Below are 15,029 nucleotides of genomic sequence, written 5' to 3' on the forward strand. Positions count from 1 at the left end.
GTCATTTTTAATCCTTCAGTCAATAATTAGTAAGACTCTAGTTTGCCTTTTCAGTGTCAAAAAGTGAAGACTGTCTCCCCTGATGTTTATCCTCAGCTGTCTATCTATGTATTTAAAACCCAATCGTCAATCTTTTGCTCAGCATTTGCTAAATACTTCCTGATAACCCACAGAATAACTTTCTGTTTAATATTTAATGATGTATAGCAATGACTCGGTTGGATTATTAAAGCAGCTCACTGAAGCATAAAATATTTTGTGGTTTTTCTAGAGTTGCTTTTTTCTTATTCTAAACAATAATTAAATTCCCACCCATTAGTAGATCCACAGCAAAAAATAAATGAAAAACCTTCGTGGGAGGATGGATGACCATCTGTTGATGTGAGTGTGTATGTGTGTGTGTATGTGTGTGTAGTAAAAGAATGCCACTGACTCATTGGCAGACGTATCAAGATTAATTAAAAAAGAAAAGAGTTGCTGAGGATCACAATGTGCTTTGGTTTAGCCTCACAGATTAATCATTTAAAATGCTTAAATATTGAAAGACCTTGATTGTCACAATAACTATAGGGTGCGTGGTTCATGAAGATTTTAACAGTATTCAAAAACAACACAGTTCTTAGTGTAACTGTTATGAAGTGAAATCTAGTTACAGATCTAATTAATGCATGATCTGGACTGGGAGTAAATTTATTGCACTGCAGGAATCCTTGCAACTCAGGGACTCAGGCATGAGTGTGGTGCCTGAAGGCTGCATCACTGATGACTTCAGTGACGTCTAAGCCATCAAATTGTGTCAGTGAAATGCCTGTGCGGTGATTAACATGTCAAACAGAGCAATTATAATAGAAGCCGAATTACAGTTATGTGTTTGTACGTATATACGAAGTTTGCCATTTAAGTGTTTACATTTCAGATTTATTATCCTTCTGAGCTCCACTGGTAATTTATACGCTAATTAGTGGCTGATGTTTTGTCCTTGACTGCATCTGGATTTTACCTGAATCTCATGCTGAGCTTGGTTTCTCTGCATCAGTGAGTCTCCTTCAACCCCCCCGCCCCCAGTCAGAAACTGTTGTTGATTAAGACAGAAGTAGAGACCTCAGCAGATTCTGTCACAGTTTAGCCCACAAAGTGTCACACATAGCAAGTATGAGCCCCACACACCCTACTGCCATGCATCCTTTTATCATCTGATCTATAAGGAAATTCTCCAGAGGCACAGTCATGCAGGAGCATGACAGGAACGCTTTGCACTTTGAAGTAGAGTGACATTATCAGTAAGTACGGTCTTGAAATAGCATCTCCTCTCACTCCATATCTGAGTCTCCCACCCCTGCCTCATCTGATCTCCGACTTTCTTTCCTCCATTTTTTTCTCTGCCACCACCCTCATTTTCCTGCTCTTCCTTTTCTCTCGCTTTTCTGCTCTCTTTATCATCAATTTCCAATTCAGTGTCTCACCCCCCCCCCCCCCCCCTCATTTTTGCCTCTGCCTCTCCCCATCTCCTCCTTTCACCCTTTATCTTAGTCATTCACCTGATTTTTCATACATTCCTCTGTTTTTTACATTTCACCCCATCTCTTTGCAGCTTCCACATTTTTTTCCATCTATCCCTGCTGCCTGCCTGCACACCTTTCCACCCACTCTCCTTCCTTGTTTTTTCCTTCCTTTCTATCACCCTCTCATTCTATCCCACTATCTCGCCTCACCCTTTGCTCCCTCCTCCCTTACTGTGGAGGTTAGTGTTGGCAGCCTCAAGGGGAGGTCATGAGATCAGGGGCAGATAGAGATGGGCTACTGGTCAGCAGTAATGACACACAGGCTGAGGGGCCACTCAGGTCGCCTGTGTTGGGAATTTTCACTTTCAGCCATCACGGAGAGATAAATGGATAGATGGATAGGCAGGAATTCGCTCCATGAAAGGGAGGGAATGACTGAGCATCCCTCCCGGCACACACATGAGGGAGATTGTGATGAATTTCCATGAGGATTGTATCTGAAATCATTTTTGTTCAGCAGGAAGAAGGTGTACAAATAACTCAACGCAGGCACATTGCCTTGACGTAAAAAAAAAGGGGGAAGAGAAATCTTTGAAGTCAAATGATCAGTCAAATTTTTCCTGACAGACATCAAAACAATCTCTATCCCCTTTCCTTTTTTAAACAGGAGCGACAAATCTATGCAAGGAATCTCCCACAACACTGGAACCTGAAATAGAAGTCAAATGAACTAGGGCAGCAGTAACATCAAAATGAATTACGGAGCAAATGAGCAGATAAAAATATATCTCAGTGGGTAAAAGGTAATATAGGAAAATGAAACATTAAAGTGATGCCAGGCACACTTCAGATTTCCTAATTAATGGCCTCTCACCATGAAGTCCTGGCCGCTTACTGCCAACAGAGGCTTTATCAACTCAAACATTTGTCACTGCAGTCAGAGCCAGAGAGGAAACAGGCTGCACACAATAGCTAAAAGTACCTGTTTGATGTTCCAGGTTTACAGAAATAAATGGGGTTGCACTGTAGGCGCTATGCAAACAAATGAAAGCCTGTCGATGTGTGTCTGCAGCCACTGGAAAGCTGCAGCCAACAGCAGGTGTCTCCAGAGCAGCTGGCCTCAGCAAACAAACACACAGCTCATGTCAAAGAAAGTTTAATGCAGACAGACATCATAATGAGTTTAGTTGAATTTTATATAATTTTCTCATTTCTATTTATACCTCTTTTGTACTGATTCATTCTTTAAGCTGTTGACAGACTTGAGAAAAATCCAGCAGATAATCGGTGCTGGGTCAGAGTTAAACAACAAGAAATAAATACCTGTGTCGTGATATATACATCGAACAACATTTCAAAATTGCAATTGGCTTATGAAGATGGATTTTCCGATTCTGAGTTTGGAGAAGCTTACAGTAAGAGCGACCCATTGTTGCATACAAGGCTGGACCTGACGGCCAGTAGGGTTTCCTCACGTACCTCCAAGACATTCTTCACCCTCGTTCCCTTTCTCCTGTGCTAAAACCTTCATCCCTTCCCCCCTCCTCCACCTCCACAGCGTGCTCTCCCAGCTTTGCCCCTGCTGTTTCTGTGGATATCACAGAGAATCTGAAGGATCTATCCTGACATTTGATGTGGCACAAAATTGGATTTCCACTGTGATTCTCTCCCCAAGCGCCTCGTGGAGTGTAATCCACGCTGTGACTAATTGAGTGACATGCCAACAGCCTGAGAATGTAAATGGATGGTTGCTGGTGATATGTGTCTGTGACCTGTTCTTTTTTTTTTTTTTTCCAAAGGCCGGTGAGTTCATTAGACAGAAAACAGAAATAACACACACAACCTCTAGTGGTGCTGAATTCTCCAACACAAAGACACATTTTGTGCTTTGTCAGTGTCATCTTGTCTCGTTGCCTATTGAATGTGACCCTGCATGCATTGTTGTCTGGCTGCCTGTGACATTTATAACTAATATCTGCCACAAAAAATCAATTTTCCTTGTATAATAAACAACATACTCTATAAACTGGCTTAACTTGTGTGATGGGTAGCAATGACATTCGCCTTGTGGATCAGAGAAACTGTAATCTAAAGTGGGAGACAGAGGTGTCAGTGACAGATGTTACAGGATGACTCACCACTGCTATGTCACCTGTTTGACCACCAGCATCCCAGAAGGCATTGCTTTAACCTGGCAAATCTCTGATGCAGACAGAGGAAGAGCTCTATAACAATGACGCAACAGACAAAAGAGCATTTCCCCCCCGCTCTGTGTAGATAAGTTATCTTTGCACAAAATCCCTACACTCTAATCTCAAATCTCTGTCATGCCCTCTGCTCTGGGGATCCTGCATCTGATTTGGATTTGAATAATTGAAGCCGCTTTTCTCCTCCAAAGACTGGATACAGCAGTTTCCTCTTCATTAAAAACTTTCCACTAATGCGCGCGGGTGCGTGTGTGTGTGTGCATGCACCTCTTATTCGAGCACTCTCCTTCCACACCCCCGCTAAAATATACACACCCACACAAATTCACACGGGCTTAGACCGGGATGGAGAAGTGTACACTGGGTGCACACACTCGTTCGCTGTGACACGTTGTGAAAACATGATAATTACTTTGAACAAGTGAGTTGCTGGCAGCAATCTAAAGCATAATGGCAGGCAGCACGCAACAAAAGACACTAATGAATGAACTCATAGATGGATGCTAATGTGGCATACGTACCTGCATGAGGATCATCCACCAGACTCCCCCTGTTTTTCTTCTCAGTTCTCACCCCTTTCCTCCCTCTTTGTGGATGTTGTTATGGCTGGTAGTCTTGTACTGGAGGACAGTCTTCACCCTTTCGAGTCGGGGACCGGGGCTCAGCTGCAGAGACTGACATCATCCCTTTCAGAGAGGAGGTTTTCCCCTCCCGCTATCTGCACCCTCTGTGTGTGTGTGTATGTGTGTGTGTATGTGTGTTTCATGGCTCTCCCTATCCCTCTCTCTCTCTCTCTCTCTTTCACACACACACACACACACACACACCCTAACTCAGCCGCTCACTCTGTACAGTAGTATACTCCTCCTATTTCTCCCTCCCCATGCTCCTCTTTTTTATCTTTTCTCATCTATTTTTTACTTCCTAAAATTGCTGCTATTTTTCAAAGCCACCACAGGTGAGTAACACAAAACTGTACAGTAACATGTGCTCAAGTAAGACCATACCAGTAACAACACCTTGGACTTGTGCTGCATATTGCTCCTCGTAGGTGTGTGAATCTGCCATCACAGAAGGAACTCATCCACAAGGAGTTTTACATTAGAGATTTTATTAATAGATGTGATTGCCTGCAGGTCTTTCACAGTTAGCTTCGCCTCTTCCTCTATCACCCCCTGCATGTGCTTTCCATTCCTGTTATAGACCGAGGGCTGAAGGTGTACATCAAGGCTGAAGCTTAATGTGCAGCCCACTTTCACCTATCCAATTCTTTCACATCAGCAGAAAATGAAAATGGAAAGGAGCTAAGCACAGGAAGCCTTTTTGAGTCTATTGAGATGGATGCCTGCTGTGGTGCCTGTGATGGTGGAGATCGGTGTTGCTGTCCATGGTGCTGATTACTCTTGAAGGAGACATCACTAAGGACAGCAGTGACCCTGCAGACCCACAGAAAATAGCCTTCAACCGAGCAAGGAGGAAAAACCTCTTTCAGCCACTGCAGAAACCTTAATAAATGCACATGCACGGACTCACACACGCAGACACACACAGATAAGAGCGCATGTGTACACAGCAACAAACACAGACACACACACACATAGAGACTTAAATCTACCTCCCAGCCTCCTCCTCTGTCTCCCGCGGGCATTTCTCTGCGTCTCAACTCATTTAGGCTTACATTCATCATTGTAAGGTAACTGTGGCAGGTGGGATTAAAATGGATTAGCCCTATTAAAGAAATGTGTGGTGCATATTACACCCCAAGCCACACACACATATTGTCCTCAGAGCCACATGCATTTAACTGCAGGCACAGCGCTGGGCTCAGACATGCAGAAGAGTATACTGAAAATACATGAACGTGTGAGTATACGAACCTGCACAGTCTGGTAAAGGTAAAAAAACAAAACAAAAAAACCCCAGAGGGATAAAGATAAAAGGGCTGGCAAAGCAACTTGATGAGGACATTCACAGGAAGGAGAGGTATAGCTGCTGTGTATATTGTTGCTTTTCTGCCACTCACACAGTGGACTCCTTTTTGTTGTCTTAACTCTCGTCTCAAGAGGTAGCTTTTAGAATCTCGCCTCCTTGTTTCCATAGTGACACTTTCCCTCCTTTGTGCGAGAGAGTATGTGTGTGTATTTCAGAGACACACAGAGAGGAGAAAGACAGGCGTAGGGAGGGAGAGAGGAGGGGGATGACAGCAAGATAACTTGGTTCACTTACATTTATTCACAACAAAAAAAGTCCACACAGCCAGTTTTGTACATCGGGGAGAGTTTCCTTTGTTGATGTTTCATCGGCCAACTTTTGACTAGTTGCTTTGCAACAGCTCAACCAAAATATAACTGTTGTTACTTTACGTGTGATACCAACAATAGCACATGCTGATTCCTCAGAATCTTTCTATGGGGAGTTTCGAGACATTACATACTGTGCTAAATGCTCCATGTGGAGGGCTGCCAGTTCTTTTAAAAATACACCAAAAAAACTACTAAAATTAATACAGTTTCACTCCTATTTTCTTGCTGAAATAACCCCCCCAGTCTTTTTGTTCTGCTTAACGTTTCGCCTTTCAGACATTTTTAAAACCACATTTATACTCAGATATGGTGTTCCAGTTCTGGAGATATGTGTAACTATATGCTCTATCATCACATATGCATACACAGAAAAACGGTAAACAGAATCAGGGTCCTTTTTTTTTTTTAAAGTGTGTCTTTTATTTTCTAATCATAGTGGCATTTAGTTACATCAAAGGCAGGTTGCTGAAAAGCTTCATTGAAATAACTCAGAAAGAATAATGACAAACATTCAGAATGACCTTGAAGGATACAACTATTACCTGGATAAAATACTACCTAATCTAAATCTGTGGCGCGTTGCGTATAATAAATTATTAATTATGGATATTAAATGGCTAAATTTATCACTTTCAAAACAACCTAGGTGGGTATGGGAGATTGATGGCAGGAAAACAGATGTGTGGATGTGTATGTGTAGATATATAGATATATAAATTTAAATCTCCTCTTGTGGCTCCAGAAATCTGCACAAAAAAAGACTTAGCCAAGGAGCAAATCCCTTCTCCCCATGCCCTCCAGCATCTCAGCCAACTGCGTTCCACATCAGTGAATCTGATTCAGGAGCGAGGACACTGGAGGCTCGGCTGAGACGCAGGGTTGACTACACATAAGGGGATTGTCTAAACTGAGACGTCTGCCATCTTGAGCTGTCATAACTCTTGTGTATAAACAAGGATACATGTGACAAACTTAATGCAATGATGGAAGAGGTAAATGGATCATATAAGCAAGCCTCAACTACTCATCAGCTTCTTAGCCATTTCCCATTCTGAGAATGCAGCACGAGGTTTGAAAGTGTGGCTGCAAACTTTTCGAGAACTGGCATTCACACAATATCTCCACAATTTTAACCACTGTAGCTGCTCTCTAAAGTTTCTGAATGCTCAATGATTACTAACATGGCAGTAGAGCATCATATAAGTGCAATGGCAGGGTGGTATTACATAAACTGAAGCCGTTCCCCATGAGTGGCTGGAGGTAAGTGGTGGTTCTTGACATCCATTCTGGTTTTGTATGAGAGAGAAGGGAAGAACCAAAAGAGCGGAAAGGAAAATGCAGAAAGTGGTGCGATGACAGCGGTGTTGACTGATGCCTGAGTGGCTCTGAACTGATCCCAGCAGCAGGTTGAAGTCGTCATAAGCCCAGCATTGCTCAGCTGCTCCATCAACCCGCAGTTATCTCCATAAAAAGAAGGTCTATCACCCTGACAGCGAGGCTGAGGCGAAGGTGCACCACTCGATCCATCACCATTTCAAATTACTGTAACCTACCTGCCAGACACTTTCCACTGTAGGCAGAAGTGGGGCCGTGTTACCTTGTAAGGATTTGTTATCACTGAGATATTGAAGCTGTTCGTCCATGTGATTTTTAATCTGTGTGCGCAAGCAAGAGAGTGTGTGTGTGTGTGTGACTCTCAGCAAGTGGCGCATGGCCGTAGATGACTGTGTAGTCTTCTCTTCACTTTTCTATTTTGTCTTGAATCAATCCCCAGAGTGTAACAATACCTATTTCTCTCTGTATAATTGGACTGGATGACAGGCACATCTGAAGTCAGCGGATGAAAGCCTCTCCTGACAATGAGAGAGTGTCTGGCCTGTGACATGACTTGAATGAGAAAGAGATAACACTGCCACACACACACACACACATACACGCGCACCCACACACGCACACACACATTGTAGCTGATAAGCAAAGCAGGTCAAAAACTTTTACTCATTTGTCACACGAACGTGATCACTGGACAGCTAGTGATCACAAAGAAAAAGCAGATAAGGGATGAAACGATATCATTTGTGTCATGATCTCTAATTTGCCTTACAATAAATCTCTCCCTGCATAAGCAAAAGATAAGTTGCCGATTGAATTTATTGCAGTGCTCTCCAAATATTTGCTAGGAGATTGTGCATTCTGCTTGCTCTGCATAACGCTACTTTGACAGACTGTAAGTTTGAATAGCTGCCAGTGAAACAAATTATTATTCACTTCCCGCTGTATTCTGGCTTGCCTATTTATATCTGCGTGTGAGGGTGTGAATGTAATATCCTGCATCCTGATGCATACAAACCCACACGCATGCACACAAGGATCTCTCACAAATCATGCGCACACACAGATAGACACACACACATGCTAACAGAGTGTGAACAAAACACCGAATGCATCTCAATAAAGCACTCAAGGAGGTATTTGTAAAACCAGATCATGCCCCTAAAAAGCACAAAATGTCTCTTTCTTAGTCTATTTGCTGTTCGCTTTGTCACCACGGAAACCACCATTGCCCAAACATCCCTACGCTGATGGACACTTACATTAAGTGTCTTCCCATCTCTCCCTCTGTTAGGCCCCTTCCCTTCCTTTCCTCCCCTGCCATCACTTACCACCATGTGGTCAAGCAAGTAAACAGCTCTGAAAAACTTTGTTACCCCCCCCAAAACCAGTTTCTTGCTCAAGTACTGGATCCTATATAAAAAGAAGGGGGAAAAAACCCTCCATCTCAAAAAGCCAAGAAAAAAAAACATTTCTCCCACATAAATTAAAGGTACCAAGGTACAGATCAATAGCCTTACAAGAAGTGAAATATTTCCCTGGACAAGAAATTTATGTATCTCACACAGGCTGGCTATTATACTCTCTAATGATGCCATCTGTGCCACATCATATACTATTTCAACCATCTATGTATATAGATATATACGGAATAGGCACTGGAGTGTATAATAGCGGCCATAAATCAATATGTCACAGTGTACAAAAGTGATTGGTTTTCTTTGTGTCCTTTAAATCCCCTTCACAAACTGAAAACACAGTCTCATGGACTGAGCATTCCTCTCCCCAAAGTGTAAAAAGCAACACTAATTCAGCAATGATTTATTCTCATGAGAATGTTTTCCAGCAAAAGTGCAAACTGCAAACAAAACAAATTCCTAATCATGGGACATTTTAACAACATAAAGAGAGAGAAAATCTTTCTTTTTCAAGCCTAATCTTGTGCATTATCATTTTGCCAATTTGCCAATTTGCGAAGAAGCAATGACACATCTCTCGCGCCGCATGTAGCAGACTGGCGCATTTCCATGGGCACGTGGACAATTTGATTCAACTAAAGCTTATTACGTTAAATTTATGTTGAGCCTGACTGTCACGGAAGAGTTGGTTAAACTCTTTGGAAAGTTTTGAGGCTCCAGTTTGTTTTGAACCACATTCAAGTGAACCACAGCAAAATACTATGTGCTTTTAAAAAATGTGTATGTGTTAAATGCATTTATCTCAAAAAGTACATATAAATCCATTTAATTGACTTAATTGTGCACCAATCAATAACAATAACATTTGGTTACCTTTGTAAAAAGGAACTAAGCTGTCTTAGGAAATTATAAAATACCTACAATCAACAGTTTACAAAAAATAAGAAGAGCTGCATAGCTCAGATTGCTCTCAACAATCTAAGCTAGTTGTCTCTTCAAGGAGGAAACTAGAAGTCAAAAAAATACTTTTGGGGGGCTTATATGCTTACTAGATAACATTTAGCAAGATTTCCCAGATTTTGCTTTTTTGTGTTTGTTTGTTTGTTTGTTTGTGCCTATAATCCATATTTTTACCATATTATTTTTTAGATGATTGTGGAATAGGAGACAAATTCCTGGCTGTGATGAATCTCAAGGAATTAGAACCTGCTCAGCAGTTCTCTTCACGTTTTATTTGTCTTTCTGCATATTTTTAAATGTAATTTATTTTTGTTTGCTTTTCTAGGCTGCAGTGTTAATGTTCTGATTCAGTCTCACAACATTCACCGCTTTCATTAAGACTCAGCTAGAAGCCGTATTCAGCAATTCGAAAATCCCACAGTATGAGTCAAATGAAAGAGAGACAAAGTTGGTGAACATAATGGAGCATTTACCAGCTAAAAGAAGACGGATTGTTGGAGACCAGAACAAAACTGCAATGATAATCAATGGTGAACTTTCACTCATTGAATAGATACAAGCATGATTAGAGTGATGCCAGTGTAGCCATGTGAATACAGCTTAATTACTTCTCACCACACGTTAATCAATTTTCTGGCCACCTGTTTTGCTGTCAACAAGTTGCCAGACAGTTAATACCTCCTTTAAGTCTTCAGGGTGGATGGTACTGAGATATAGGCATTGTTGATTTAGACTTTAGACTTTTGACTTTAAAAGTATCTAGTTCGTGTTTTATACTATATATATGAGAAAGTTTTTTGTACATTTTCCTTAATGGTGGGAGCAGTGGGAATGATTTAACGATTCTCCCACTGTGTAGTACATCCATTATGATATGCCTCTCTGACACTCTGGTCAGCAGCAGCAGCAGGTGGCATGATGTGGCTGAAGTGTAAGTGGCTTTCACAGTGCAAGATAGCCTGTCAGTCAGAGGCCCTAAGGGAAACAGCTTCACACCATGCAGAATGGCCTTTCCACACTCTCTCTCTTTCTGTCTTGCTCTGTGTGTGTGTGTGTGTGTGTGTGTGTGTGTGTGTGTGTGTGTGTGTGTGTGTGTGTGTGTGTGACTGAAGTTGACATAGAAGCTCATCTCTTTTGTTTTGTGTGTCTGTGTTAAAGTGAGAGGGAGAAGATGTTAGTGGGTGGGTGTAAATCTCTGTCCAGCAGCATGTTGGGATGGGTGTTTGGGGACTAGTTGGAGAGCTGGCTCACAGGAGCTTAGATTGATGAAGTGATGGTGATGGATGGTAGTAATAAAGGCCTGGATGTCCTGTCTGTTGCCAGTGATGAAGCTGGTATGAATCACCCGTCTGGGGCTGCTGAACATGACGCTGCTCAATCCCCACGCCCTCCACCCTGCCACATTTCTCGCCTCTGTCCTTCTATCCCTTTATCTTTCTGCCTTGTGCCTTGATGTCATTACGTGGAGAATATGCTTTGTGCACTTCTAGCAGCAAACATTCAACATCGTGCCATTATAGCATCAATCGGTACTGATGCATACTCTGTAAGATATTATGAGGCTTGTTTATCCATCTTGAAACACAGCATGCCCACAGTTCAAAGCATTGTACGCTGTTCATTAATTTTGTGTCCAAACATCACTTGTTGACTGATTGCGATGCATGCAAGAAAAAAATCCAATCAACTCAGTCAGCCACTCCTCATGAATAGGGTCATTTGAATATAGAGGGGCATCTGAAATTGCAGTGTTTGTGTCAACATAACAAGTTAATGATCTCAGATGATAATTGGTAGTTGGATGCTGAAGCGCTGTGCTGTGGCCCATGAGGTTCAGTGCCAAGGACCTTCTGTGATAAAAGAAGCAGCATGAGGGCTTTCAAAGTGGCACGATGCTGTAGGCAACACAATTCATCACCGCTCCATGAATATTCATCCAGCTCTCCGCTTCCTCCTGAGCTGCTGAAAACACGTCTGTATTAAGTCTCTTCTATGTGCTGCGGTGTGAAGACACCTAAACCTTCTGGCCTCTCATTACCAGACTGTGCTCTTGCAGCCCTGCATTCAGCTGCCTACCAGGGAGGGAAGCCACACTTCATTAAAATAAAAAAGAAAATTCTCTTACTCGCCGCACTAACAAGGCAGAGGGTTGGACGGTCAGATGATTGTGAATTCACCCTTCTTCGCACGCTCGCGGGGGTCAGGAGTAGTGATTGCGACCGAGCTTTCTCCTGCACATGGCAAGCGGGCAGATGAAATTGCCAGCTTTGGGCTGTGTGGTTTGCGTGTGGACCCAGTCTGAAGCTTGATGTTAGCAATTTAAGAACATTTGCTGTGTCTTTTTCCAGCCCAACCTTCTCGCTGACGAGAGCCGGGAGAATCGTGGATTGGTTTCTGGGGCATCTTTTCGGCGCTTTATCGGACCTGCAGGCTTCTCAGTGCTGTCCCCAGATTACAGTTTAGGAAGACGGTGCTTGACTGACAGGCCTTGGCCTTGACAGTCCCTGGGGGGAAGGGGAGGGGGATTTGTGATGGCTGAACTGACTCGTACTTCTCTTACAATTTTCTCCAGGCTGGTTTCAGACTGTCAGGCTGAGAGAAAGCTCTCTCTGCATAATTCATTAGATCTCCTCTCTTTTTCACTCTTGGCTGGTATGTGGCAGGCACCGTAGCCCCATTGTTTAGGAAGACAGAGTAATGGAGCTTGTCACAATATGGTAACATAGTTTATTGTTCACAGCAACAGTTTGAAAACAACTTAACTTCCTTTGAAACAAGCTATTTGGCATATCCAATGCAGAATAATTACAAAGGAAAACCGAGCAATCAAATAGGCTACTCAAACAAAAACAGCTTAAGCCGCTTGTTTATTTTTCATTTATAATTGGTTAAGAGCATAAAAAGAATTCATAAATGATAATTACAACTTTAGTGTCACAAACAGTTTTTGCTAATAGACTGTAATACAGAGCAGGATATATCTATACAGGTTGCCTCGACACCAAGCATTGTTTTGCAGCCAATTACCCCAGCATTGTCGGCATATGACACATACACAGGCCTGTCCTTTTGAAGCTTGTATACTGTCTCTGGGCATGATCTAGCTGGCATTTATTTCTTGGAAATCTGCAAGGGAAAATATCTCATCTTTGATGCTACATGACATCCCCCTTCACAGAATATAACTAAACAAGCACGTTTTCCAACACACAATCCTGCGTGTTGAAGCCAGAGGACAACTTCTGTCACTGTAGCAGTAAATAAGGGCTGGTAGGAAGGGACTTTCTATAAAACTATGCAAATGCAGCAGCATCCTGACATCTAAAACTCCTTGCGTGGATGCGGTATGTCAAAATCACAAGGCATATACTGCCAATGGCAGAAATGTCTAATTTGGAAATTATGATTACAGCATTTAAGGTGTGGGTAAATAAAGCTGAATTTATCTGTACTTGATTTGAATCATTAATTTTTAAACACGTGCTCAAAACAGTACCCAGCCAATAAGATTTAAAAACAGCCTTCTGCACTGTTTTCTACATGGAGTTAAAACCAATGGTAAGGGCAAATGCCACCATGTCGGAGAGACCATGTCGGTCTCTGCCACAATAAGGAGGGATAATCTTTCACAATATCTAGATCGGGAAATTCTGTAACTGTCGCAGGTACATTCCATAAATCCTAGAGAAGACCAGCCCGTCTGGCTCCAACAGTTATGCCACGTTTAGAGTCACTTAAATCACCTTTGCTCCCCATTCTGATGCTGAGTTTGAACTTCAGCAGGTCGTCTTGGCAATGTCTTCATGCCTTTGAGTTGCTGCCATGTGCTGATAAGATATTTCCATTAACGAGCAGGTGAACAGGTGTGCCTAACAAAGCAGCCAGTGAGTCATTATTACTTTCAAAGTACTGCAGTTGTCTTGACTTGAGTGCTATATAAAGCAGTACAATGCTTGTATAAGATAAGCAAGTACAAGGAATTCCTGTGAGTCCCAAGACCAGGTTTCAGACTTCTCCAAACAGTCTGTTTCGGATCATTTTTCCTCTACTTTTGGGTCTTTGTGATGTCACTGAGACAGCCAATCAGAAGATAGCTGGCTTAAAAGGAAAGGAGATAAAACAGACAGCACTAAGGTACAGTAATGAAAATACTCTAGAGTTTAGGAGGAAGATTGTAGAGTACAAAATGACCAAAACAGCTGCATGTTTTCTACATTATTATCCATTAGTCTCTGTATGTATATATTTCAATAACCCTGAGTGTTGTTTTGATTGAAAGAAAGGTCAGAATGTAACAGGAAGATGTTCAGCATTTTGCTTTTGAGAGAAAAACACACGAATTGAACAAAAACATGCCATGGGCAAAGCTCCAAAGACATGCAAAAAGTGAAAGCCAAAAATTTGCACGTTAATATAAAAGAGAACAGTTTCTTTCAAGTTTAAAGCCTGGTATTAGTATTCTGATGCTACACTGAAAAGCACCCTTGGTTTCTCATTCAAAGTTAAGGATTACCTCTGGAGCGGTTTTCTGTGTCAGTACTGAACAGCTGTAAATAAGATTTGGATGCTTTTAAAAAATACATTTAAATCTAGTCAGAATTAGAGGGGTGGAGCATAAAAGTACAAATGAAGAAGAGTAAATGAAACGCTAATGTTGACTGAAAGAAACAGATCTGATCTAAGGTCACATGTGGACACAGGACAGGACCAGATATTAAAATATTTTTAAAGTAGACTGACTGCTCTCTTTGATTAATAGCTGTGCATGTTTTAACATCACTATTCTCTCAGCTTTTCACTGTATAAAAACTTGGATCTGTATGTAACAATATGAATACTATAAACATATATAACTTTAGAGCCATAAGAGACAATGGATGTTGTCCCATTCAGAAAAATAGAAAATGTATTCACCATTCAATGCAAATTCTTAATACTTAGATTTAGCATATTTAATGAGCTAAAATTGGTTATAACCAACTGTTTGGACTTTGCAAACGTAATTACAGTTTAAATTAGATTCTTGTCAAGGTGCCTGGACTGAACCGGTTTCATTCAGATGAAATAACATTAAGAGCTCATTATGTTAAACCTGGAAAATAAGATTAAGCTATTTCAAAGAAAGGATACAAGACAAATGTGATCGTGTGTATATTTAAAGCTGAGCTTTCTTATCAAATCAGGTCTCTAGACTGACTCCTAAATAAAACCTCAAGTGTGGAGCTTTTGCTTTGTTAGAACTGTGCATCATGGCCTAATGAAACTGTAATGGCACGTTTTTGTTTATATATATATAAAAATATATCA

Source organism: Oreochromis niloticus, linkage group LG7, assembly GCF_001858045.2.
Source record: "Oreochromis niloticus isolate F11D_XX linkage group LG7, O_niloticus_UMD_NMBU, whole genome shotgun sequence".
In the NCBI taxonomy this organism is placed as follows: Eukaryota; Metazoa; Chordata; class Actinopteri; order Cichliformes; family Cichlidae; genus Oreochromis; species Oreochromis niloticus.